Here is a 25,572-nt window from a genome sequence, read left to right as displayed (position 1 = left end):
AAAACTCGATCTCCGCGGAGCCTACAACCTGGTCAGAATCCGCTCCGGGGACGAGTGGAAGACGGCTTTCTGTACACGTTACGGATTATTCGAATACGTGGTCATGCCCTTTGGGCTTTGCAACGCCCCTGCTACCTTCCAACGTTTCATGAACGAGGTATTTCATGATTTGTTGGACGTATGCGTGGCAGTATACCTTGACGACATTCTCATATACTCACAGGACATAAGAGAACATATAGTACACGTCCGCGAAGTACTGTCCCGTCTCCGCCAACACTCACTCTACGCCAAACCTGAGAAATGCCTGTTTCATACTGAAAGCGTTGACTTCCTGGGATTCCACATTACACCTGGGGGTTTGGCCATGAACCATTCCAAAGTCCGTGCGGTTTTGGACTGGCCAAAACCCGGCAATCTCAAGTCCTTGCAATCATTCCTTGGGTTCTCAAATTTCTATAGGCGTTTCATCCAAGACTTCTCATCTCTGGTAGCTCCTCTTACTGCTCTAACCAGCCCCAAATCGCCTTTTGTTTGGTTGGATGAACACCAGGCAGCTTTTGACGCCTTGAAATCTGCATTCACTACTGCTCCTGTCCTGAAACATCCCGACCCAGAACTCCCATTTATTGTGGAGGCCGATGCGTCCTCTTTTGCTCTCGGGGCAGTCCTGTCCCAACGTTGCCCTCATTCAGGTCAATTGCATCCGGTGGCGTTTCATTCCCGGAAATTCTCTGTTACGGAACTACATTACACTGTCACGGAGAAAGAATTACTCGCCATCAAAGATGCTTTCTTGGTCTGGCGGCATCATTTGTTAGGAGCGAAGCACACAGTCATGGTGTTCACCGACCACCGCAACCTCCAGGATCTGGCCTCGCTCAAATGCATTAACAGTCGGCAGGTGCGGTGGCATTTATTCTTTGCGGCCTTTGACTTCCAGATCAAACATCGTTCAGGTCTGTCCCATGGGAAAGCGGACGCATTGTCTCGCTCTCCGGGTGGGGTATCCTTACCTGTGTTTCCAGAAACCCTGTTAAACCAACATGTTATTTGCCTTTGCACCCCTCCTTTATCTCTATTGGACTCACTTCGCACATGGGTTTCACTACATCCCGATCAGGTCACCGAGTGGGATCCAGAGTTTCATGAAGGGTTACCCTATATCCAAAACAGGTTGTGGTTGCCTTCTACCGACACTCGTAATCTTGCTCTGAAATGGTCCCACGATAGCGCCATCAATGGTCATCCAGGACAGAAACGCACGTTGGACATTCTCAGGCGTTGGTGTTGGTGGCCCTCCATGAAACGCGACGTTGAAGGGTATGTTAACACCTGTGCTATATGTGCCCAGTGTAAGCATCGTAGGGGGCGTCCACTGGGGCTTCTACTTCCGTTACCTGTACCCCCCAGGCCCTGGCACACGGTTTCCATGGATTTTGTAACTGACCTGCCCCGGACAAAGGGTTTCGACACCATATGGGTGGTGGTCGATTCGTTTTCCAAAATGGCTCGCTTCATTCCCTGTTCTGGCATCCCTTCTGCCCCAGCTTTAGCCGATCTCTTCTTTAAATCGGTCTTTTGTTTCTTTGGGTTGCCCACGATTATTATTTCGGATAGGGGGCCCCAGTTCACTTCTCGGTTCTGGCGGGCTCTTACGGCTCTCCTGGATATAGATTCTCGCTTTTCCTCCGCTTACCACCCGGAGACGGACGGCCAGACTGAGAGGGTGAACCAGGCCATGGAACAATATCTACGTTGTTTGATTCTGCAACACCAGCAATCCTGGCTCGGCTTATTACATCTTGCTGAGTTTTCATATAACAACTCCACACATTCCTCCACTGGCTCTTCTCCCTTTTTTGTTTTGTATGGCCAGCACCCCCGCACCTTACCTATCCCGGACCTAGCTCCCTCTGACAACCCAGCTGCTGTCGCTTGTGCCCGCGACTTATCGGCTGTTCAGGCTCGGACCCTTACCCATCTCCAGGAGGCCCAGGAATCCATGAAGGCCATGGCGGATCGAAGGAGGGCGGTGGCACCTTCCTATGTTGTGGGGGACAGGGTTTGGCTCTCTTCTCGTCATCTTAGGCTACCTGGTTGTCGCAAACTTTTACCCCGTTTTGTGGGCCCGTATAAGATTACTGCTGTGATCAACCCTGTAGCCTACCGACTCTCAGTCCCTGCTTCCTGGCGCATACACCCCGTATTCCACACCTCTTTGTTGAAGTCCTGTCCGGCACCTACTCGTCTCCGGTCTACGCCTGGCCCGGTGGCGGTGGGTGACTCCGTAGAATATGAGGTGTCTGCTGTTTTGGGTTCTCGCTTTGTCAGGGGTGGGCTCCAGTATCTTGTTGACTGGGTGGGTTTTGGCCCCGAGGAGCGTTGTTGGGTTCCTGCTGGGGACGTCCATGCCCCGAGGCTTGTTTCACGTTTCCACCGGGATCACCCTTCCTGCCCACGTGGTCGTGGGCCATTGAGGGGGGGCTCTGTCATACACACACCAGTCCCGCCACCATGCACCGTTACGCCAGCACACACAGGTACTGTCCCTGGGTTGCAGACCACCTCCCGGGACAACCCCATACTTAGGGTGCGAGGGAGTCGCCATGGTCAACGAGGGCGGGCAGTGCGGAAGGTCCGACCCGGTTTGTTGCCTCGTTACCATTGGCAACTCCCATGGAGACTACGTTCGAGTTGGAACACCCGATTGCGTTTACTTCCTGGTTCCGCTGCGCTCTCCCGATCACGTGCCCAGAATCCCGTTCACGTGATCAAGAGCCGGCACGCATAAAACCGGGAAGTTCGATTTCCATCGCCGCTTCACAGCTGTTCCACGACTCTGTTTCGGCTTTTTGCAGCATTCACGATACTTGGATACAACGGATTTTTTGGACCTTGGCTTACGGAATACGGACTGGCTTGCTGATTCCTCGGATCTTGTCGCTCGGATATTGGTACTTTGGACACTCGGCTTTTGATTAACGGATTGCTTACGGATTACCCTTTCTTGACTCTACGATTTTTGGCCACTGTTGCTACGTGGCAAACACAGGTGCTCACCTAGTTGCAACCAGCTACTACCATCTGGGTTACGGTTGACACGGCTGTCCAGACCTACGGCTCTCCCTCGCACCAGGCCCCCGGCACCCCAGTATCATCCCGGTTGGGTTTAGGTAAGAGATTTATACACGTTTCTGTATATCGCAGTATTGTGTTTGCCTGTGCTAACCTTACCTTACCTTTAACAGCCTCCGGGGTCCAGGACGTCGTCGGATCCGACGAAGAAACAAAAACACCTGTGGCCTCAAAGCTCGCACAGGGAGTTTCTTTACTCATCCCTGTGGGTGATTTGTGGACAGAGGTCCATTACTCTTCACTACGCGGCAAGTCACGACAGTCTCTTCTGCTTCCTCTGTTCCATGTTCTTCTCTCTTGTGTGGACTTCTCTCTTCTGCCTCCACTCTTTCTCGCCTGTCTCTTCTGCTTCCTCTGTTCCATGTTCTTCTCTCTTGTGTGGACTTCTCTGTTCTCTCTTCTGCCTCCACTCTTTCTCGCCTGTCTCTTCTGCTTCCTCCGTTCCATATTCTTCTCTCTTGTGTGGACTTCTCTGTTCTCTCTTCTGCCTCCACTATTTCTCGCGTGTCTCTTCTGCTTCCTCTGTTCCATGTTCTTCTTTCTTGTGTGGACTTCTCTGTTCTCTCTTCTGCCTCCACTCTTTCTCGCCTGTCTCTTCTGCCTCCTCGGTTCCATGGGCTCCTTCTTTCTTGTGTGGACTTCTCTGTTCTCTCTTCTGCCTCCACTCTTTCTCGCCTGTCTCCTCTGCCTCCCCGGTTCCATTTGCTCCTTCTCTCTTTCTTTTTTGCTGGCTCTCTGTTCCCTCTCTTCCGCCCTCACTCTTCCTCTGGTGTGTCTTTGGCCCTTGCCGACCTCCGCTCCCCATTTGTGCATCCTTGCATTGTCCCATTGCTCTTTTTCTGTTCTCTCTTCTGCCTCCACTCTTTCTCTCCTGTCTCTTCTGTTTTCCCTGTTCCATTTTCTCCTCCTCTCCTTTGTGGACTCCTCTGTTATTTCTTCTGCCTCCACTATTTTTCTCCTCCTCTCTCTTTTGTGGACTTCTCTGTTCTCTCTTCTGCCTCCACTAGCCTGTCTCTTCTACTTCCTCTGTTCCATTTTCTCCTCCTCTCCTTTGTGGACTCCTCTGTTATTTCTTCTGCCTCCACTATTTTTCTCCTCCTCTCTCTTTTGTGGACCTCTCTGTTCTCTCTTCTGACTCCAGTATTTCTCACCCGTCTCTTCTGCTTCCTCTGTTCCATGTTCGTCTCTCTTGTGTGGACTTCTCTGTTCTCTCTTCTGTCTCCACTCTTTCTCGCCTGTCTCTTAAGCTTCCTCCGTTAAATGTTCTTCTCTCTTGTGCGGACTTCTCTGTTCTCTCTTCTGCCTCCCTCTTTCTCGCCTGTCTCTTCTGCTTCCTATGTTCCTGTCATGATCACTGCTTCCAAGGAGCCAGGACCAGCCCAACGTCCTTGGAAGCAGGCCCCTAACCCTAATCCTAGGCACCAGCCGGTCCCCACTGGGACCTTTTGGACCTTGTCCTGGCGCCGGTGGCACCAGGCTCATCAAAACCATCGGTCCCGGCACTGGAAGCGCCGGGCACATAATAGGTGTGAAGATGCTTGGGTGGACTTACCTGCAGCAGACCATGCTGCTTACTTACCAGCCACTTAGAAGCCATCTGTGAACAGGAACTACTTTCTTACCTGGGTGGGGCAGCTCCACTCCCTGGATACAGCACTGGAACTCTTCTGGAAACTGGAACTCTTTTCTTACCTAGGCGGGGCCGTGGAAGAAGATGCCTCATCACTCCAAGGCTATTTAAACCACACCCGATAGATGAAGCGTGCTTCGCATTATTCTGCATCTGGAGCAGAACGCTCACCGAGTCTGCTCCGGCCTTTCTTCTTCCGATCCTGAACCTGCAAGAATCCTACTTACCATTTCTGTATCCAGACAACATCAGCACCTGCAAAGAACAGAAACAACAGGTTAGCAAGGCGAACTTTACACGCAGTGCTTACTGACCTGATCCATCGGCTGCGGCCGTTTCTTCACGCCGCATCTTCACCTGCAAAGACAAAAGCATTGCCATACTTACCGGCACGCTGTGAATTCCGGATTTCTTTGTTCCGCATCGCCGCCTGTGAAGACAAAGAATCATTAAGAACTTACTGGCATTCCGCGGACTCCGGCGCTGCAAACCAACATCTGCAAAACAAAAGAAAAGACATTAAGCAGGTATTTACTTACGTCTATCACGCTCGTAGCATAAAACGCCTGCGAATATTCTGGCGTCTCTTTAACACGAAATAAGCTGCAAGGAAAGAGACAGTTAGAGCGCTTGCCATACTTACAAACTTCCAGGCGCTTCACTTCATCTTCCATCTCAAGAGCCCTGCAATACATAAGGGAAAAGCATTATACAGAGTCTTCAATAGTAACGTACCACGCATTTAAAGACTATAAAGACAAAAGGTGTCCAGAAACTCACTGCTCGTGCAGATAACGACGGTAACCATCCTCTGAAGTCAAGAGGCCTATGTTTCACCAGTGAAGGAACTGGCAACGGCACCCTGCACCAGACGCAGATGGAGAGCCCAGCATTCACCTATATAAGGTGAGCACGTTGAAATGGGGGCTCTACGAAAAAGCTGGGAAGAGAGAGAGAGTGGGACATTCAATAACCCAGACCATTAACCCCCATATTCTTTCACCTGCAGAAACCTCACTCTTCGAGTCCGACACACAGTGAGAAGAGGTTCGACCCCAGAAGCCAAGCGAGTCCTGCACATCATTTTTCGAGTCACAGACAGCTTCCTGCCAAGACCCGCGCCTCCGTGGGAATCAGGTGAGCGTTACAGTTCCATGTTCTTCTCACTTGTGTAGACTTCTCTGTTCTCTCTTCTGCCTCCACTATTTCTGGCCTGTCTCTTCTGCTTCCTCTGTTCCATGTTCTTCTCTCTTGTGTGGACTTCTCTCTTCTGCCTCCACTCTTTCTCGCCTGTCTCTTCTGCTTCCTCTGTTCCATGTTCTTCTCTCTTGTGTGGACTTCTCTGTTCTCTCTTCTGCCTCCACTCTTTCTCGCCTGTCTCTTCTGCTTCCTCCGTTCCATATTCTTCTCTCTTGTGTGGACTTCTCTGTTCTCTCTTCTGCCTCCACTATTTCTCGCGTGTCTCTTCTGCTTCCTCTGTTCCATGGGCTCCTTCTTTCTTGTGTGGACTTCTCTGTTCTCTCTTCTGCCTCCACTCTTTCTCGCCTGTCTCCTCTGCCTCCCCGGTTCCATTTGCTCCTTCTCTCTTTCTTTTTTGCTGGCTCTCTGTTCCCTCTCTTCCGCCCTCACTCTTCCTCTGGTGTGTCTTCGGCCCTTGCCGACCTCCGCTCCCCATTTGTGCATCCTTGCATTGTCCCATTGCTCTTTTTCTGTTCTCTCTTCTGCCTCCACTCTTTCTCTCCTGTCTCTTCTGTTTTCTCTGTTCCATTTTCTCCTCCTCTCCTTTGTGGACTCCTCTGTTATTTCTTCTGCCTCCACTATTTTTCTCCTCCTCTCTCTTTTGTGGACTTCTCTGTTCTCTCTTCTGCCTCCACTAGCCTGTCTCTTCTACTTCCTCTGTTCCATTTTCTCCTCCTCTCCTTTGTGGACTCCTCTGTTATTTCTTCTGCCTCCACTATTTTTCTCCTCCTCTCTCTTTTGTGGACCTCTCTGTTCTCTCTTCTGACTCCAGTATTTCTCACCTGTCTCTTCTGCTTCCTCTGTTCCATGTTCGTCTCTCTTGTGTGGACTTCTCTGTTCTCTCTTCTGTCTCCACTCTTTCTCGCCTGTCTCTTAAGCTTCCTCCGTTAAATGTTCTTCTCTCTTGTGCGGACTTCTCTGTTCTCTCTTCTGCCTCCCTCTTTCTCGCCTGTCTCTTCTGCTTCCTATGTTCCTGTCATGATCACTGCTTCAAAGGAGCCAGGACCAGCCCAACGTCCTTGGAAGCAGGCCCCTAACCCTAATCCTAGGCACCAGCCGGTCCCCACTGGGACCTTTTGGACCTTGTCCTGGCGCCGGTGGCACCAGGCTCATCAAAACCATCGGTCCCGGCACTGGAAGCGCCGGGCACATAATAGGTGTGAAGATGCTTGGGTGGACTTACCTGCAGCAGACCATGCTGCTTACTTACCAGCCACTTAGAAGCCATCTGTGAACAGGAACTACTTTCTTACCTGGGTGGGGCAGCTCCACTCCCTGGATACAGCACTGGAACTCTTCTGGAAACTGGAACTCTTTTCTTACCTAGGCGGGGCCGTGGAAGAAGACGCCTCATCACTCCAAGGCTATTTAAACCACACCCGATAGATGAAGCGTGCTTCGCATTATTCTGCATCTGGAGCAGAACGCTCACCGAGTCTGCTCCGGCCTTTCTTCTTCCGATCCTGAACCTGCAAGAATCCTACTTACCATTTCTGTATCCAGACAACATCAGCACCTGCAAAGAACAGAAACAACAGGTTAGCAAGGCGAACTTTACACGCAGTGCTTACTGACCTGATCCATCGGCTGCGGCCGTTTCTTCACGCCGCATCTTCACCTGCAAAGACAAAAGCATTGCCATACTTACCGGCACGCTGTGAATTCCGGATTTCTTTGTTCCGCATCGCCGCCTGTGAAGACAAAGAATCATTAAGAACTTACTGGCATTCCGCGGACTCCGGCGCTGCAAACCAACATCTGCAAAACAAAAGAAAAGACATTAAGCAGGTATTTACTTACGTCTATCACGCTCGTAGCATAAAACGCCTGCGAATATTCTGACGTCTCTTTAACACGAAATAAGCTGCAAGGAAAGAGACAGTTAGAGCGCTTGCCATACTTACAAACTTCCAGGCGCTTCACTTCATCTTCCATCTCAAGAGCCCTGCAATACATAAGGGAAAAGCATTATACAGAGTCTTCAATAGTAACGTACCACGCATTTAAAGACTATAAAGACAAAAGGTGTCCAGAAACTCACTGCTCGTGCAGATAACGACGGTAACCATCCTCTGAAGTCAAGAGGCCTATGTTTCACCAGTGAAGGAACTGGCAACGGCACCCTGCACCAGACGCAGATGGAGAGCCCAGCATTCACCTATATAAGGTGAGCACGTTGAAATGGGGGCTCTACGAAAAAGCTGGGAAGAGAGAGAGAGTGGGACATTCAATAACCCAGACCATTAACCCCCATATTCTTTCACCTGCAGAAACCTCACTCTTCGAGTCCGACACACAGTGAGAAGAGGTTCGACCCCAGAAGCCAAGCGAGTCCTGCACATCATTTTTCGAGTCACAGACAGCTTCCTGCCAAGACCCGCGCCTCCGTGGGAATCAGGTGAGCGTTACAGTTCCATGTTCTTCTCACTTGTGTAGACTTCTCTGTTCTCTCTTCTGCCTCCACTATTTCTGGCCTGTCTCTTCTGCTTCCTCTGTTCCATGTTCTTCTCTCTTGTGTGGACTTCTCTGTTCTCTCTTCTGCCTCCCTCTTTCTCGCCTGTCTCTTCTTCTTTCTCTGTTCCATGTTCTTCTCTCTTGTGTGGACTTCTCTGTTCTCTCTTCTGCCTCCACTACCTCTGTCCCATGTTCTTCTCTCTTGTGTGGACTTCTCTGTTCTCTCTTCTGCCTCCCTCTTTCTCGCCTGTCTCTTCTGCTTCCTCTGTCCATGTTCTTCTCTCTTGTGTGGACTTCTCTGTTCTCTCCTCTGCCTCCACTATTTCTCACCTGTCTCTTCTGATTCCTCTGTTCCATGTTCTTCTCTCTTGTATGGACGTCTCTGTTCTCTCTTCTGCCTCCACTCTTTCTCGCCTGTCGCTTCTGCTTCCTTTGTTCCATGTTCTTCTCTCTTGTGTGGACTTCTCTGTTCTCTCTTCTGTGTCCACTCTTTCTCGCCTGTCTCTTCTGCCTCCTCGGTTCCATGGGCTCCTTCTCTCTTGTGTGGACTTCTCTGTTCTCTCTTCTGCCTCCACTCTTTCTCGCCTGTCTCCTCTGCTTCCTCAGTTCCATTTGCTCCTTCGCTCTTTCTTGCTGGCTCTCTGTTCCCTCTCTTCCGCCCTCACTCTTCCTCTGGTGTGTCTTCGGCCCTTGCCGGCCTCAGCTCCCCATTTGTGCATCCTTACATTGTCCCGTTGCTCTTTCTCTGTTCTCTCTTCTGCCTCCACTCTTTCTCGCCTGTCTCTTCTGTTTTCTCTGTTCCATTTTCTCCTCCTCTCCTTTGTGGACTCCTCTGGTATTTCTTCTGCCTCCACTATTTTTCTCCTCCTCTCTCTTTTGTGGACTTCTCTGTTCTCTCTTCTGCCTCCACTAGTCTGTCTCTTCTGCTTCCTCTTTTCCATTTTCTCCTCCTCTCCCTTTTGTGGACTTCTCTGTTCTCTCTTCTGCCTCCACTATTTCTCGCCTGTCTCTTCTGCTTCCTCTGTTCCATGTTCTTCTCTCTTGTGTGGACTTCTCTGTTCTCTCTTCTGCCTCCCTCTTTCTCGCCTGTCTCTTCTGCTTCCTCTGTTCCATGTTCTTCTCTCTTGTGTGGACTTCTCTGTTCTCTCTTCTGCCTCCACTATTTCTCGCCTGTCTCTTCTGCTTCCTCTGTTCCATGTTCTTCTCTCTTGTGTGGACTTCAATGTTCTCTCTTCTGCCTCCACTCTTTCTCGCCTGTCTCTTCTGCTTCCTCTGTTCCATGTTCTTCTCTCTTGTGTGGACTTCTCTGTTCTCTCTTCTGCCTCCACTCTTTCTCGCCTGTCTCTTCTGCTTCCTCTGTTCCATGTTCTTCTCTCTTGTGTGGACTTCTCTGTTCTCTCTTCTGCCTCCCTCTTTCTCGCCTGTCTCTTCTGCTTCCTCTGTTCCATGTTCTTCTCTCTTGTGTGGACTTTTCTGTTCTCTCTTCTGCCTCCACTATTTCTCGCCTGTCTCTTCTGCTTCCTCTGTTCCGTGTTCTTCTCTCTTGCGTGGACTTCACTGTTCTCTCTTCTGCCTCCACTATTTCTCGCCTGTCTCTTCTGCTTCCTTTGTTCCATGTTCTTCTCTCTTGTGTGGACTTCTCTGTTCTCTCTTCTGCCTCCACTCTTTCTCGCCTGTCTCTTCTGCCTCCTCGGTTCCATGGGCTCCTTCCCTCTTGTGTGGACTTCTCTGTTCTCTCTTCTGCCTCCACTCTTTCTCGCCTGTCTCCTCTGCTTCCTCGGTTCCATTTGCTCCTTCTCTCTTTCTTGCTTGCTCTCTGTTCCCTCTCTTCCGCCCTCACTCTTCCTCTGGTGTGTCTTCGGCCCTTGCCGGCCTCCGCTCCCCATTTGTGCATCCTTGCATTGTCCTGTTGCTCTTTCTCTGTTCTCTCTTCTGCCTCCACTCTTTCTCACCTGTCTCTTCTGTTTTCTCTGTTCCATTTTCTCCTCCTCTCCTTTGTGGACTCCTCTGGTATTTCTTCTGCCTCCACTATTTTTCTCCTCCTCTCTCTTTTGTGGACTTCTCTGTTCTCTCTTCTGCCTCCACTAGTCTGTCTCTTCTGCTTCCTCTCTTCCATTTTCTCCTCCTCTCCCTTTTGTGGACCTCTCTGTTCTCTCTTCTGCCTCCACTATTTCTCGCCTGTCTCTTCTGCTTCCTCTGTTCCATGTTCTTCTCTCTTGTGTGGACTTCTCTGTTCTCTCTTCTGCCTCCACTCTTTCTCGCCTGTCTCTTCTGCTTCCTCTGTTCCATGTTCTTCTCTCTTGTGTGGACTTCTCTGTTCTCTCTTCTGCCTCCCTCTTTCTCGCCTGTCTCTTCTGCTTCCTCTGTTCCATGTTCTTCTCTCTTGTGTGGACTACTCTGTTCTCTATTCTGCCTCCACTATTTCTCTCCTGTCTCTTCTGCATCCTCTGTTCCATTTGCTCCTTCTCTCTCTCTTGTTGGCTTCTCTCTACCCTCTTCCACCCTCACTCTTTCTCTGGTGTGTCTTCGGCCCTTGCCGGCCTCCGCTCCCCATTTGTGCATCCTTGCATTGTCCCGTTGCTCTTTCTCTGTTCTCTCTTCTGCCTCCACTCGTTCTCGCCTGTCTCTTCTGCTTCGTCGGTTCCATTTGCTCCTTCTCACTCTCTTGTTGGCTTCTCTCTTCCCTCTTCCGTCCTCACTCTTTCTATGTTCTCTCTTCTGCCTCCCTCTTTCTCACCTGTCTCTTCTGCTTCCTGTGTTCCATGTTCTTCTCTCTTTTGTGGACCTCTCTGTTCTCTCTTCTGCCTCCACTATTTCTCGCATGTCTCTTCTGCTTCCTCTGTTCCATGTTCTTCTCTCTTGTGTGGACTTCTCTGTTCTCTCTTCTGCCTCCACTCTTTCTCGTCTGTCTCTTCTGCTTCCTCTGTTCCATGTTCTTCTCTCTTGTGTGGACTTCTCTGTTCCCTCTCCTGCCTCCACTCTTTCTCGCCTGTCTCTTCTGCTTGCTCTGTTCTATGTTCTTCTCTCTTGTGTGGACTTCTCTGTTCCCTCTTCTGCCTCCACTCTTTCTGCCTGTCTCTTCTGTTTTCTCTGTTCCATTTTCTCCTCCTCTCCTTTGTGGACTCCTCTGGTATTTCTTCTGCCTCCACTATTTTTCTCCTCCTCTCTCTTTTGTGGACTTCTCTGTTCTCTCTTCTGCCTCCATTAGTCTGTCTCTTCTGCTTCCTCTGTTCCATTTTCTCCTCCTCTCCCTTTTGTTGACCTCTCTGTTCTCTCTTCTGCCTCCACTATTTCTCGCCTGTCTCTTCTGCTTCCTCTGTTCCATGTTCTTCTCTCTTGTGTGGACTTCTCTGTTCTCTCTTCTGCCTCCACTCTTTCTCGCCTGTCTCTTCTGCTTCCTCTGTTCCATGTTCTTCTCTCTTGTGTGGACTTCTCTGTTCTCTCTTCTGCCTCCCTCTTTCTCACCTGTCTCTTCTGCTTCCTCTGTTCCATGTTCTTCTCTCTTGTGTGGACTACTCTGTTCTCTATTCTGCCTCCACTATTTCTCTCCTGTCTCTTCTGCACCCTCTGTTCCATTTGCTCCTTCTCTCTCTCTTGTTGGCTTCTCTCTTCCCTCTTCCACCCTCACTCTTTCTCTGGTGTGTCTTCGGCCCTTGCCGGCCTCCGCTCCCCATTTGTGCATCCTTGCATTGTCCCGTTGCTCTTTCTCTGTTCTCTCTTCTGCCTCCACTCTTTCTCGCCTGTCTCTTCTGCTTCGTCGGTTCCATTTGCTCCTTCTCACTCTCTTGTTGGCTTCTCTCTTCCCTCTTCCGTCCTCACTCTTTCTCTGTTCTCTCTTCTGCCTCCCTCTTTCTCACCTGTCTCTTCTGCTTCCTGTGTTCCATGTTCTTCTCTCTTTTGTGGACCTCTCTGTTCTCTCTTCTGCCTCCACTATTTCTCGCATGTCTCTTCTGCTTCCTCTGTTCCATGTTCTTCTCTCTTGTGTGGACTTCTCTGTTCTCTCTTCTGCCTCCACTCTTTCTCGTCTGTCTCTTCTGCTTCCTCTGTTCCATGTTCTTCTCTCTTGTGTGGACTTCTCTGTTCCCTCTCCTGCCTCCACTCTTTCTCGCCTGTCTCTTCTGCTTGCTCTGTTCTATGTTCTTCTCTCTTGTGTGGACTTCTCTGTTCCCTCTTCTGCCTCCACTCTTTCTGCCTGTCTCTTCTGCTTCCTCTGTTCTATGTTCTTCTCTCTTGTGTGGACTTCTCTGTTCTCTCTTCTGCCTCCACTACCTCTGTCCCATGTTCTTCTCTCTTGTGTGGACTTCTCTGTTCTCTCTTCTGCCTCCCTCTTTCTCGCCTGTCTCTTCTGCTTCCTCTGTCCCATGTTCTTCTCTCTTGTGTGGACCTCTCTGTTCTCTCTTCTGCCTCCACTATTTCGCGCCTGTCTCGTCTGCTTCCTCTGTTCCATGTTCTTCTCTCTTTTGTGGACCTCTCTGTTCTCTCTTCTGCCTCCACTCTTTCTCGCCTGTCTCTTCTGCTTCCTCTGTTCCATGCTCTTCTCTCTTGTGTGGACCTCTCCGTTCTCTCTTCTGCCTCCACTGTTTCTCTCATGTCTCTTCTGCTTCCTCTGTTCCATGTTCTTCTCTCTTGTGTGGACTTCTCCGTTCTCTCTTCTGCCTCCACTATTTCTCACCTGTCTCTTCTGCTTCCTCTGTTCCATGTTCTTCTCTCTTGTGTGGACATCTCTGTTCTCTCTTCTGCCTCCACTCTTTCTCGCTTGTCTCTTCTGCTTCCTCTGTTCCATGTTCTTCTCCCTTGTGTGGACCTCTCTGTTCTCTCTTCTGCCTCCACTCTTTCTCGCCTGTCTCCTCTGCTTCCTCGGTTCCATTTGCTCCTTCCTCTTTCTTGCTGCCTCTCTGTTCCCTCTCTTCTGCCATCACTCTTCCTCTGGTGTGTCTTCGTACCTTGCCGGCCTCCGCTCCCCATTTGTGCATCCTTGCAGTGTCCCGTTGCTCTTTCTCTGTTCTCTCTTCTGCCTCCACTCTTTCTCGCCTGTCTCTTCTGTTTTCTCTGTTCCATTTTCTCCTCTTCTCCTTTGTGGACTCCTCTGTTATTTCTTCTGCCTCCACTATTTTTTTCCTCCTCTCTCTTTTGTGGACTTCTCTGTTCTCTCTTCTGCCTCCCCTAGTCTGTCTCTTCTGCTTCCTCTGTTCCATTTTCTCCTCCTCTCTCTTGTGTGGACCTCTCTGTTCTCTCTTCTGCCTCCACTATTTCTCGCCTGTCTCTTCTGCTTCCTCTGTTCCATGTTGTTCTCTCTTGTGTGGACTTCTCTGTTCTCTCTTATGTCTCCACTCTTTCTCGCCTGTCTCTTAAGCTTCCTCTGTTCCATGTTCTTCTCTCTTGTGCGGACTTCTCTGTTCTCTCTTCTGCCTCCCTCTTTCTCGCCTGTCTCTTCTGCTTCCTATGTTCCATGTTCTTCTCTCTTGTGTAGACTTCTCTGTTCTCTCTTCTGCCTCCACTATTTCTGGCCTGTCTCTTCTGCTTCCTCTGTTCCATGTTCTTCTCTCTTGTGTGGACTTCTCTGTTCTCTCTTCTGCCTCCCTCTTTCTCGCCTGTCTCTTCTTCTTTCTCTGTTCCATGTTCTTCTCTCTTGTGTGGACTTCTATGTTCTCTCTTCTGCCTCCACTATTTCTCGCCTGTCTCTTCTGCTTCCTCTGTTCCATGTTCTTCTCTCTTGTGTGGACTTCTCTGTTCTCTCTTCTGCCTCCACTCTTTCTCACCTGTCTCTTCTGCTTCCTCTGTTCCATGTTCTTCTCTCTTGTGTGGACTTCTCTGTTCTCTCCTCTGCCTCTACTCTTTCTCGCCTGTCTCTTCTGATTCCTCTGTTCCATGTTCTTCTCTCTTGTATGGACTTCTCTGTTCTCTCTTCTGCCTCCACTCTTTCTCGCCTGTCGCTTCTGCTTCCTTTGTTCCATGTTCTTCTCTCTTGTGTGGACTTCTCTGTTCTCTCTTCTGCCTCCACTATTTCTCGCCTGTCTCTTCTACTTCATCTGTTCCATGTTCTTCTCTCTTGTTTGGACTTCTCTGTTCTCTCTTCTGCCTCCACTCTTTCTCGCCTGTCTCTTCTGCCTCCTCGGTTCCATGGGCTCCTTCTCTCTTGTGTGGACTTCTCTGTTCTCTCTTCTGCCTCCACTCTTTCTCGCCTGTCTCCTCTGCTTCCTCAGTTCCATTTGCTCCTTCTCTCTTTCTTGCTGGCTCTCTGTTCCCTCTCTTCCGCCCTCACTCTTCCTCTGGTGTGTCTTCGGCCCTTGCCGGCCTCAGCTCCCCATTTGTGCATCCTTACATTGTCCCGTTGCTCTTTCTCTGTTCTCTCTTCTGCCTCCACTCTTTCTCGCGTGTCTCTTCTGTTTTCTCTGTTCCATTTTCTCCTCCTCTCCTTTGTGGACTCCTCTGGTATTTCTTCTGCCTCCCCTATTTTTCTCCTCCTCTCTCTTTTGTGGACTTCTCTATTCTCTCTTCTGCCTCCACTAGTCTGTCTCTTCTGCTTCCTCTTTTCCATTTTCTCCTCCTCTCCCTTTTGTGGACTTCTCTGTTCTCTCTTCTGCCTCCACTATTTCTCGCCTGTCTCTTCTGCTTCCTCTGTTCCATGTTCTTCTCTCTTGTGTGGACTTCTCTGTTCTCTCTTCTGCCTCCACTCTTTCTCGCCTGTCTCTTCTGCTTCCTCTGTTCCATGTTCTTCTCTCTTGTGTGGACTTCTCTGTTCTCTCTTCTGCCTCCCTCTTTCTCGCCTGTCTCTTCTGCTTCCTCTGTTCCATGTTCTTCTCTCTTGTGTGGACTTCTCTGTTCTCTCTTCTGCCTCCACTATTTCTCGCCTGTCTCTTCTGCTTCCTCTGTTCCATGTTCTTCTCTCTTGTGTGGACTTCTCTGTTCTCTCTTCTGCCTCCACTGTTTCTCGCCTGTTTCTTCCGCTTCCTCTGTTCCGTGTTCTTCTCTCTTGCGTGGACTTCTCTGTTCTCTCTTCTGCCTCCACTCTTTCTCACCTGTCTCTTCTGCTTCCTTTGTTCCGTGTTCTTCTCTCTTGTGTGGACTTCTCTGTTCTCTCTTCTGCCTCCACTCTTTCTCGCCTGTCTCTTCTGCCTCCTCGGTTCCATGGGCTCCTTCTCTCTTGTGTGGTCTTCTCTGTTCTCTCTTCTGCCTCCACTCTTTCTCGCCTGTCTCCTCTGCTTCCTCGGTTCCATTTGCTCCTTCTCTCTTTCTTGCTGGCTCTCTGTTCCCTCTCTTCCGCCCTCACTCTTCCTCTGGTGTGTCTTCGGCCCTTGCCGGCCTCCGCTCCCCATTTGTGCATCCTTGCATTGTCCTGTTGCTCTTTCTCTGTTCTCTCTTCTGCCTCCACTCTTTCTCGCCTGTCTCTTCTGTTTTCTCTGTTCCATTTTCTCCTCCTCTCCTTTGTGGACTCCTCTGGTATTTCTTCTGCCTCCACTATTTTTCTCCTCCTCTCTCTTTTGTGGACTTCTCTGTTCTCTCTTCTGCCTCCACTAGTCTGTCTCTTCTGCTTCCTCTGTTCCATTTTCTCCTCCTCTCCCTTTTGTGGACCTCTCTGTTCTCTCTTCTGCCTCCACTATTTCTCGCCTGTCTCTTCTGCTTCCTCTGTTCCATGTTCTTCTCTCTTGTGTGGACTTCTCTGTTCTCTCTTCTGCCTCCACTCTTTCTCACCTGTCTCTTCTGCTTCCTCTGTTCCATGTTCTTCTCTCTTGTGTGGACTTCTCTGTTCTCTCTTCTGCCTCCCTCTTTCTCGCCTGTCTCTTCTGCTTCCTCTGTTCCATGTTCTTCTCTCTTGTGTGGACTTCTCTGTTCTCTATTCTGCCTCCACTATTTCTCTCCTGTCTCTTCTGCTTCCTCTGTTCCATGTTCTTCTCTCTTGTGTGGATTTCACTGTTCTCTCTTCTGCCTCCACTCTTTCTCGCCTGTCTCTTCTGCTTCCTCTGTTCCATGTTCTTCTCTCTTGTGTGGACTTCTCTGTTCTCTCTTCTGCCTCCACTATTTCTCGCCTGTCTCTTCTGCATCCTCTGTTCCATGTGCTCCTTCTGTCTCTCTTGTTGGCTTCTCTCTTCCCTCTTCCACCCTCACTCTTTCTCTGGTGTGTCTTCGGCCCTTGCCGGCCTCCGCTCCCCATTTGTGCATCCTTGCATTGTCCCGTTGCTCTTTCTCTGTTCTCTCTTCTGCCTCCACTCTTTCTCGCCTGTCTCTTCTGCTTCGTTGGTTCCATTTGCTCCTTCTCACTCTCTTGTTGGCTTCTCTCTTCCCTCTTCCGTCCTCACTCTTTCTCTGTTCTCTCTTCTGCCTCCCTCTTTCTCACCTGTCTCTTCTGCTTCCTGTGTTCCATGTTCTTCTCTCTTTTGTGGACCTCTCTGTTCTCTCTTCTGCCTCCACTATTTCTCGCCTGTCTCTTCTGCTTCCTCTGTTCCATGTTCTTCTCTCTTGTCGACTTCTCTGTTCTCTCTTCTGCCTCCACTCTTTCTCGCCTGTCTCTTCTGCTTCCTCTGTTCCATGTTCTTCTCTCTAGTGTGGGCTTCTCTGTTCCCTCTCCTGCCTCCACTCTTTCTCGCCTGTCTCTTCTGCTTCCTCTGTTCCATGTTCTTCTCTCTTGTGTGGACTTCTCTGTTCTCTCTTCTGCCTCCCTCTTTCTCACCTGTCTCTTCTGCTTCCTCTGTTCCATGTTCTTCTCTCTTGTGTGGACTACTCTGTTCTCTATTCTGCCTCCACTATTTCTCTCCTGTCTCTTCTGCACCCTCTGTTCCATTTGCTCCTTCTCTCTCTCTTGTTGGCTTCTCTCTTCCCTCTTCCACCCTCATCTTTCTCTGGTGTGTCTTCGGCCCTTGCCGGCCTCCGCTCCCCATTTGTGCATCCTTGCATTGTCCCGTTGCTCTTTCTCTGTTCTCTCTTCTGCCTCCACTCTTTCTCGCCTGTCTCTTCTGCTTCGTCGGTTCCATTTGCTCCTTCTCACTCTCTTGTTGGCTTCTCTCTTCCCTCTTCCGTCCTCACTCTTTCTCTGTTCTCTCTTCTGCCTCCCTCTTTCTCACCTGTCTCTTCTGCTTCCTGTGTTCCATGTTCTTCTCTCTTTTGTGGACCTCTCTGTTCTCTCTTCTGCCTCCACTATTTCTCGCATGTCTCTTCTGCTTCCTCTGTTCCATGTTCTTCTCTCTTGTGTGGACTTCTCTGTTCTCTCTTCTGCCTCCACTCTTTCTCGTCTGTCTCTTCTGCTTCCTCTGTTCCATGTTCTTCTCTCTTGTGTGGACTTCTCTGTTCCCTCTCCTGCCTCCACTCTTTCTCGCCTGTCTCTTCTGCTTGCTCTGTTCTATGTTCTTCTCTCTTGTGTGGACTTCTCTGTTCCCTCTTCTGCCTCCACTCTTTCTGCCTGTCTCTTCTGCTTCCTCTGTTCTATGTTCTTCTCTCTTGTGTGGACTTCTCTGTTCTCTCTTCTGCCTCCACTACCTCTGTCCCATGTTCTTCTCTCTTGTGTGGACTTCTCTGTTCTCTCTTCTGCCTCCCTCTTTCTCGCCTGTCTCTTCTGCTTCCTCTGTCCCATGTTCTTCTCTCTTGTGTGGACCTCTCTGTTCTCTCTTCTGCCTCCACTATTTCGCGCCTGTCTCGTCTGCTTCCTCTGTTCCATGTTCTTCTCTCTTTTGTGGACCTCTCTGTTCTCTCTTCTGCCTCCACTCTTTCTCGCCTGTCTCTTCTGCTTCCTCTGTTCCATGCTCTTCTCTCTTGTGTGGACCTCTCCGTTCTCTCTTCTGCCTCCACTGTTTCTCTCATGTCTCTTCTGCTTCCTCTGTTCCATGTTCTTCTCTCTTGTGTGGACTTCTCCGTTCTCTCTTCTGCCTCCACTATTTCTCACCTGTCTCTTCTGCTTCCTCTGTTCCATGTTCTTCTCTCTTGTGTGGACATCTCTGTTCTCTCTTCTGCCTCCACTCTTTCTCGCTTGTCTCTTCTGCTTCCTCTGTTCCATGTTCTTCTCCCTTGTGTGGACCTCTCTGTTCTCTCTTCTGCCTCCACTCTTTCTCGCCTGTCTCCTCTGCTTCCTCGGTTCCATTTGCTCCTTCCTCTTTCTTGCTGCCTCTCTGTTCCCTCTCTTCTGCCATCACTCTTCCTCTGGTGTGTCTTCGTACCTTGCCGGCCTCCGCTCCCCATTTGTGCATCCTTGCAGTGTCCCGTTGCTCTTTCTCTGTTCTCTCTTCTGCCTCCACTCTTTCTCGCCTGTCTCTTCTGTTTTCTCTGTTCCATTTTCTCCTCTTCTCCTTTGTGGACTCCTCTGTTATTTCTTCTGCCTCCACTATTTTTTTCCTCCTCTCTCTTTTGTGGACTTCTCTGTTCTCTCTTCTGCCTCCCCTAGTCTGTCTCTTCTGCTTCCTCTGTTCCATTTTCTCCTCCTCTCTCTTGTGTGGACCTCTCTGTTCTCTCTTCTGCCTCCACTATTTCTCGCCTGTCTCTTCTGCTTCCTCTGTTCCATGTTGTTCTCTCTTGTGTGGACTTCTCTGTTCTCTCTTATGTCTCCACTCTTTCTCGCCTGTCTCTTAAGCTTCCTCTGTTCCATGTTCTTCTCTCTTGTGCGGACTTCTCTGTTCTCTCTTCTGCCTCCCTCTTTCTCGCCTGTCTCTTCTGCTTCCTATGTTCCATGTTCTTCTCTCTTGTGTAGACTTCTCTGTTCTCTCTTCTGCCTCCACTATTTCTGGCCTGTCTCTTCTGCTTCCTCTGTTCCATGTTCTTCTCTCTTGTGTGGACTTCTCTGTTCTCTCTTCTGCCTCCCTCTTTCTCGCCTGTCTCTTCTTCTTTCTCTGTTCCATGTTCTTCTCTCTTGTGTGGACTTCTATGTTCTCTCTTCTGCCTCCACTATTTCTCGCCTGTCTCTTCTGCTTCCTCTGTTCCATGTTCTTCTCTCTTGTGTGGACTTCTCTGTTCTCTCTTCTGCCTCCACTCTTTCTCACCTGTCTCTTCTGCTTCCTCTGTTCCATGTTCTTCTCTCTTGTGTGGACTTCTCTGTTCTCTCCTCTGCCTCTACTCTTTCTCGCCTGTCTCTTCTGATTCCTCTGTTCCATGTTCTTCTCTCTTGTATGGACTTCTCTGTTCTCTCTTCTGCCTCCACTCTTTCTCGCCTGTCGCTTCTGCTTCCTTTGTTCCATGTTCTTCTCTCTTGTGTGGACTTCTCTGTTCTCTCTTCTGCCTCCACTATTTCTCGCCTGTCTCTTCTACTTCATCTGTTCCATGTTCTTCTCTCTTGTTTGGACTTCTCTGTTCTCTCTTCTGCCTCCACTCTTTCTCGCCTGTCTCTTCTGCCTCCTCGGTTCCATGGGCTCCTTCTCTCTTGTGTGGACTTCTCTGTTCTCTCTTCTGCCTCCACTCTTTCTCGCCTGTCTCCTCTGCTTCCTCAGTTCCATTTGCTCCTTCTCTCTTTCTTGCTGGCTCTCTGTTCCCTCTCTTCCGCCCTCACTCTTCCTCTGGTGTGTCTTCGGCCCTTGCCGGCCTCAGCTCCCCATTTGTGCATCCTTACATTGTCCCGTTGCTCTTTCTCTGTTCTCTCTTCTGCCTCCACTCTTTCTCGCGTGTCTCTTCTGTTTTCTCTGTTCCATTTTCTCCTCCTCTCCTTTGTGGACTCCTCTGGTATTTCTTCTGCCTCCCCTATTTTTCTCCTCCTCTCTCTTTTGTGGACTTCTCTATTCTCTCTTCTGCCTCCACTAGTCTGTCTCTTCTGCTTCCTCTTTTCCATTTTCTCCTCCTCTCCCTTTTGTGGACTTCTCTGTTCTCTCTTCTGCCTCCACTATTTCTCGCCTGTCTCTTCTGCTTCCTCTGTTCCATGTTCTTCTCTCTTGTGTGGACTTCTCTGTTCTCTCTTCTGCCTCCACTCTTTCTCGCCTGTCTCTTCTGCTTCCTCTGTTCCATGTTCTTCTCTCTTGTGTGGACTTCTCTGTTCTCTCTTCTGCCTCCCTCTTTCTCGCCTGTCTCTTCTGCTTCCTCTGTTCCATGTTCTTCTCTCTTGTGTGGACTTCTCTGTTCTCTCTTCTGCCTCCACTATTTCTCGCCTGTCTCTTCTGCTTCCTCTGTTCCATGTTCTTCTCTCTTGTGTGGACTTCTCTGTTCTCTCTTCTGCCTCCACTGTTTCTCGCCTGTTTCTTCCGCTTCCTCTGTTCCGTGTTCTTCTCTCTTGCGTGGACTTCTCTGTTCTCTCTTCTGCCTCCACTCTTTCTCACCTGTCTCTTCTGCTTCCTTTGTTCCGTGTTCTTCTCTCTTGTGTGGACTTCTCTGTTCTCTCTTCTGCCTCCACTCTTTCTCGCCTGTCTCTTCTGCCTCCTCGGTTCCATGGGCTCCTTCTCTCTTGTGTGGTCTTCTCTGTTCTCTCTTCTGCCTCCACTCTTTCTCGCCTGTCTCCTCTGCTTCCTCGGTTCCATTTGCTCCTTCTCTCTTTCTTGCTGGCTCTCTGTTCCCTCTCTTCCGCCCTCACTCTTCCTCTGGTGTGTCTTCGGCCCTTGCCGGCCTCCGCTCCCCATTTGTGCATCCTTGCATTGTCCTGTTGCTCTTTCTCTGTTCTCTCTTCTGCCTCCACTCTTTCTCGCCTGTCTCTTCTGTTTTCTCTGTTCCATTTTCTCCTCCTCTCCTTTGTGGACTCCTCTGGTATTTCTTCTGCCTCCACTATTTTTCTCCTCCTCTCTCTTTTGTGGACTTCTCTGTTCTCTCTTCTGCCTCCACTAGTCTGTCTCTTCTGCTTCCTCTGTTCCATTTTCTCCTCCTCTCCCTTTTGTGGACCTCTCTGTTCTCTCTTCTGCCTCCACTATTTCTCGCCTGTCTCTTCTGCTTCCTCTGTTCCATGTTCTTCTCTCTTGTGTGGACTTCTCTGTTCTCTCTTCTGCCTCCACTCTTTCTCACCTGTCTCTTCTGCTTCCTCTGTTCCATGTTCTTCTCTCTTGTGTGGACTTCTCTGTTCTCTCTTCTGCCTCCCTCTTTCTCGCCTGTCTCTTCTGCTTCCTCTGTTCCATGTTCTTCTCTCTTGTGTGGACTTCTCTGTTCTCTATTCTGCCTCCACTATTTCTCTCCTGTCTCTTCTGCTTCCTCTGTTCCATGTTCTTCTCTCTTGTGTGGATTTCACTGTTCTCTCTTCTGCCTCCACTCTTTCTCGCCTGTCTCTTCTGCTTCCTCTGTTCCATGTTCTTCTCTCTTGTGTGGACTTCTCTGTTCTCTCTTCTGCCTCCACTATTTCTCGCCTGTCTCTTCTGCATCCTCTGTTCCATGTGCTCCTTCTGTCTCTCTTGTTGGCTTCTCTCTTCCCTCTTCCACCCTCACTCTTTCTCTGGTGTGTCTTCGGCCCTTGCCGGCCTCCGCTCCCCATTTGTGCATCCTTGCATTGTCCCGTTGCTCTTTCTCTGTTCTCTCTTCTGCCTCCACTCTTTCTCGCCTGTCTCTTCTGCTTCGTTGGTTCCATTTGCTCCTTCTCACTCTCTTGTTGGCTTCTCTCTTCCCTCTTCCGTCCTCACTCTTTCTCTGTTCTCTCTTCTGCCTCCCTCTTTCTCACCTGTCTCTTCTGCTTCCTGTGTTCCATGTTCTTCTCTCTTTTGTGGACCTCTCTGTTCTCTCTTCTGCCTCCACTATTTCTCGCCTGTCTCTTCTGCTTCCTCTGTTCCATGTTCTTCTCTCTTGTCGACTTCTCTGTTCTCTCTTCTGCCTCCACTCTTTCTCGCCTGTCTCTTCTGCTTCCTCTGTTCCATGTTCTTCTCTCTAGTGTGGGCTTCTCTGTTCCCTCTCCTGCCTCCACTCTTTCTCGCCTGTCTCTTCTGCTTGCTCTGTTCCATGTTCTTCTCTCTTGTGTGGACTTCTCTGTTCCCTCTCGTGCCTCCACTCTTTCTCACCTGTCTCTTCTGCTTGCTCTGTTCTATGTTCTTCTCTCTTGTGTGGACCTCTCTGTTCCCTCTTCTGCCGCCACTCTTTCTCGCCTGTCTCTTCTGCTTCCTCTGTTCTATGTTCTTCTCTCTTGTGTGGACTTCTCTGTTCTCTCTTCTGCCTCCACTACCTCTGTCCCATGTTCTTCTCTCTTGTGTGGACTTCTCTGTTCTCTCTTCTGCCTCCCTCTTTCTCGCCAGTCTCTTCTGCTTCCTCTGTCCCATGTTCTTCTCTCTTGTGTGGACCTCTCTGTTCTCTCTTCTGCCTCCACTATTTCGTGCCTGTCTCTTCTGCTTCCTCTGTTCCTTGTTCTTCTCTCTTTTGTGGACCTCTCTGTTCTCTCTTCTGCCTCCACTCTTTCTCGCCTGTCTCTTCTGCTTCCTCTGTTCCATGTTCTTCTCTCTTGTGTGGACCTCTCTGTTCTCTCTTCTGCCTCCACTCTTTCTCGCCTGTCTCTTCTGCTTCCTCTGTTCCATGTTCTTCTCTCTTGTGTGGACTTCTCTGTTCTCTCTTCTGCCTCCACTCTTTCTCTCATGTCTCTTCTGCTTCCTCTGTTCCATGTTCTTCTCTCTTGTGTGGACTTCTCTGTTCTCTCTTCTGCCTCCACTCTTTCTCGCCTGTCTCTTCTGCTTCTTCTGTTCCATGTTCTTCTCCCTTGTGTGGACTTCTCTGTTCTCTCTTCTGCCTCCACTCTTTCTCGCCTGTCTCCTCTGCTTCCTCGGTTCCATTTTCTCCTTCCTCTTTCTTGCTGCCTCTCTGTTCCCTCTCTTCTGGCCTCACTCTTCCTCTGGTGTGTCTTCGGCCCTTGCCGGCCTCCGCTCCCCATTTGTGCATCCTTGCAGTGTCCCGTTGCTCTTTCTCTGTTCTCTCTTCTGCCTCCACTCTTTCTCGCCTGTCTCTTCTGTTTTCTCTGTTCCATTTTCTCCTCCTCTCCTTTGTGGACTCCTCTGTTATTTCTTCTGCCTCCACTATTTTTTTCCTCCTCTCTCTTTTGTGGACTTCTCTGTTCTCTCTTCTGCCTCCACTAGTCTGTCTCTTCTGCTTCCTCTGTTCCATTTTCTCCTCCTCTCTCTTTTGTGGACCTCTCTGTTCTCTCTTCTGCCTCCACTATTTCTCGCCTGACTCTTCTGCTTCCTCTGTTCCATATTCTTCTCTCTTGTGTGGACTTCTCTGTTCTCTCTTCTGCCTCCACTCTTTCTCGCCTGTCTCTTCTGCTTCCTCTTTTCCATGTTCTTCTCTCTTGTGTGGACTTCTCTCTTCTCTCTTCTGCCTCCCTCTTTCTCGCCTGTCTCTTCTGCTTCCTCTGTTCCATGTTCTTCTCTCTTGTGTGGAATTCACTGTTCTCTCTTCTGCCTCCACTATTCCTCGCCTGTCTCTTCTGCTTCCTCTGTTCCATGTCCTTCTCTCTTGTGTGGACTTCACTGTTCTCTCTTCTGCCTCCACTCTTTCTCGCCTGTCTCTTCTGCTTCCTCTGTTCCATGTTCTTCTCTCTTGTGTGGACTTCTCTGTTCTCTCTTCTGCCTCCCTCTTTCTCGCCTGTCTCTTCTGCTTCCTCTGTTCCATGTTCTTCTCTCTTTTGTGGACCTCTCTGTTCTCTCTTCTGCCTCCACTATTTCTCGCCTGTCTCTTCTGCTTCCTCTGTTCCATGTTCTTCTCTCTTGTGTGGACTTCACTGTTCTCTCTTCTGCCTCCCCTCTTTCTCGCATGTATCTTCTGCTTCCTCTGTTCCATGTTCTTCTCTCTTATGTGGACTTCTCTGTTCTCTCTTCTGCCTCCCTCTTTCTCGCCTGTCTCTTCTGCTTCTTCTGTTCCATGTTCTTCTCTCTTGTGTGGACTTCTCTGTTCTCTCTTCTGCCTCCACTTTTTCTCGCCTGTCTCTTCTGCCTCCTCGGTTCCATGGGCTCCTTCTCTCTTGTGTGGACTTCTCTGTTCTCTCTTCTGCCTCCACTCTTTCTCGCCTGTTCTTCTGCTTCGTCAGTTCCATTTGCTCCTTCTCTCTCTCTTGTTGGCTTCTCTCTTCCCTCTTCCATCCTCACTCTTTCTCTGGTGTGTCTTCGGCCCTTGCCAGCCTCCGCTCCCCATTTGTGCATCATTGCATTGTCCAGTTGCTCTTTCTCTGTTCTCTCTTCTGCCTCCACTTTTTCTCGCCTGTCTCTTCTGCCTCCTCGGTTCCATGGGCTCCTTCTCTCTTGTGTGGACTTCTCTGTTCTCTCTTCTGCCTCCACTCTTTCTCGCCTGTCTCTTCTGCTTCCTCTGTTCCATGTTCTTCTCTCTTGTGTGGAATTCTCTGTTCTCTCTTCTGCCTCCACTATTCCTCGCCTGTCTCTTCTGCTTCCTCTGTTCCATGTTCTTCTCTCTTGTGTGGACTTCACTGTTCTCTCTTCTGCCTCCACTCTTTCTCGCCTGTTTCTTCTGCTTCCTCTGTTCCATGTTCTTCTCTCTTTTGTGGACCTCTCTGTTCTCTCTTCTGCCTCCACTATTTCTTGCCTGTCTCTTCTGCTTCCTCTGTTCCATGTTCTTCTCTCTTGTGTGGACTTCTCTGTTCTCTCTTCTGCCTCCACTCTTTCTCGGCTGTCTCTTCTGCTTCCTCTGTTCCATGTTCTTCTCTCTTGTGTGGACTTCTCTGTTCTCTCTTCTGCCTCCCTCTTTCTCGCCTGTCTCATCTGCTTCCTCTGTTCCATGTTCTTCTCTCTTGTGTGGACTTCACTGTTCTCTCTTCTGCCTCCACTCTTTCTCGCATGTATCTTCTGCTTCCTCTGTTCCATGTTCTTCTCTCTTGTGTGGACTTCTCTGTTCTCTCTTCTGCCTCCACTCTTTCTCACCTGTCTCTTCTGCTTCCTCTGTTGCATGTTCTTCTCTCTTGTGTGGACTTCTCTGTTCTCTCTTCTGCCTCCACTTTTTCTCGCCTGTCTCTTCTGCCTCCTCGGTTCCATGGGCTCCTTCTCTCTTGTGTGGACTTCTCTGTTCTCTCTTCTGCCTCCACTATTTCTCGCTTGTCTCTTCTGCATCCTCTGTTCCATTTGCTCCTTCGCTACCTCTTGTTGGCTTCTCTGTTCCCTCTTCCGCCCTCACTCTTTCTCTGGTGTGTCTTCAGCCCTTGCCGGCCTCTGCTCCCCATTTGTGCATTCTTGCATTGTCCCGTTGCCCTTTCTCTGTTCTCTCTTCTGCCTCCACTCTTTCTCGCCTGTTCTTCTGCTTCGTCAGTTCCA

Source organism: Ambystoma mexicanum, chromosome 9 (assembly GCF_040938575.1).
Source record: "Ambystoma mexicanum isolate Mex_15411 chromosome 9, UKY_AmexF1_1, whole genome shotgun sequence".
Classification (NCBI taxonomy): Eukaryota; Metazoa; Chordata; class Amphibia; order Caudata; family Ambystomatidae; genus Ambystoma; species Ambystoma mexicanum.
The sequence above is the reverse complement of the archived record's forward strand: the minus strand, read 5'-3'. Positions refer to the sequence as shown.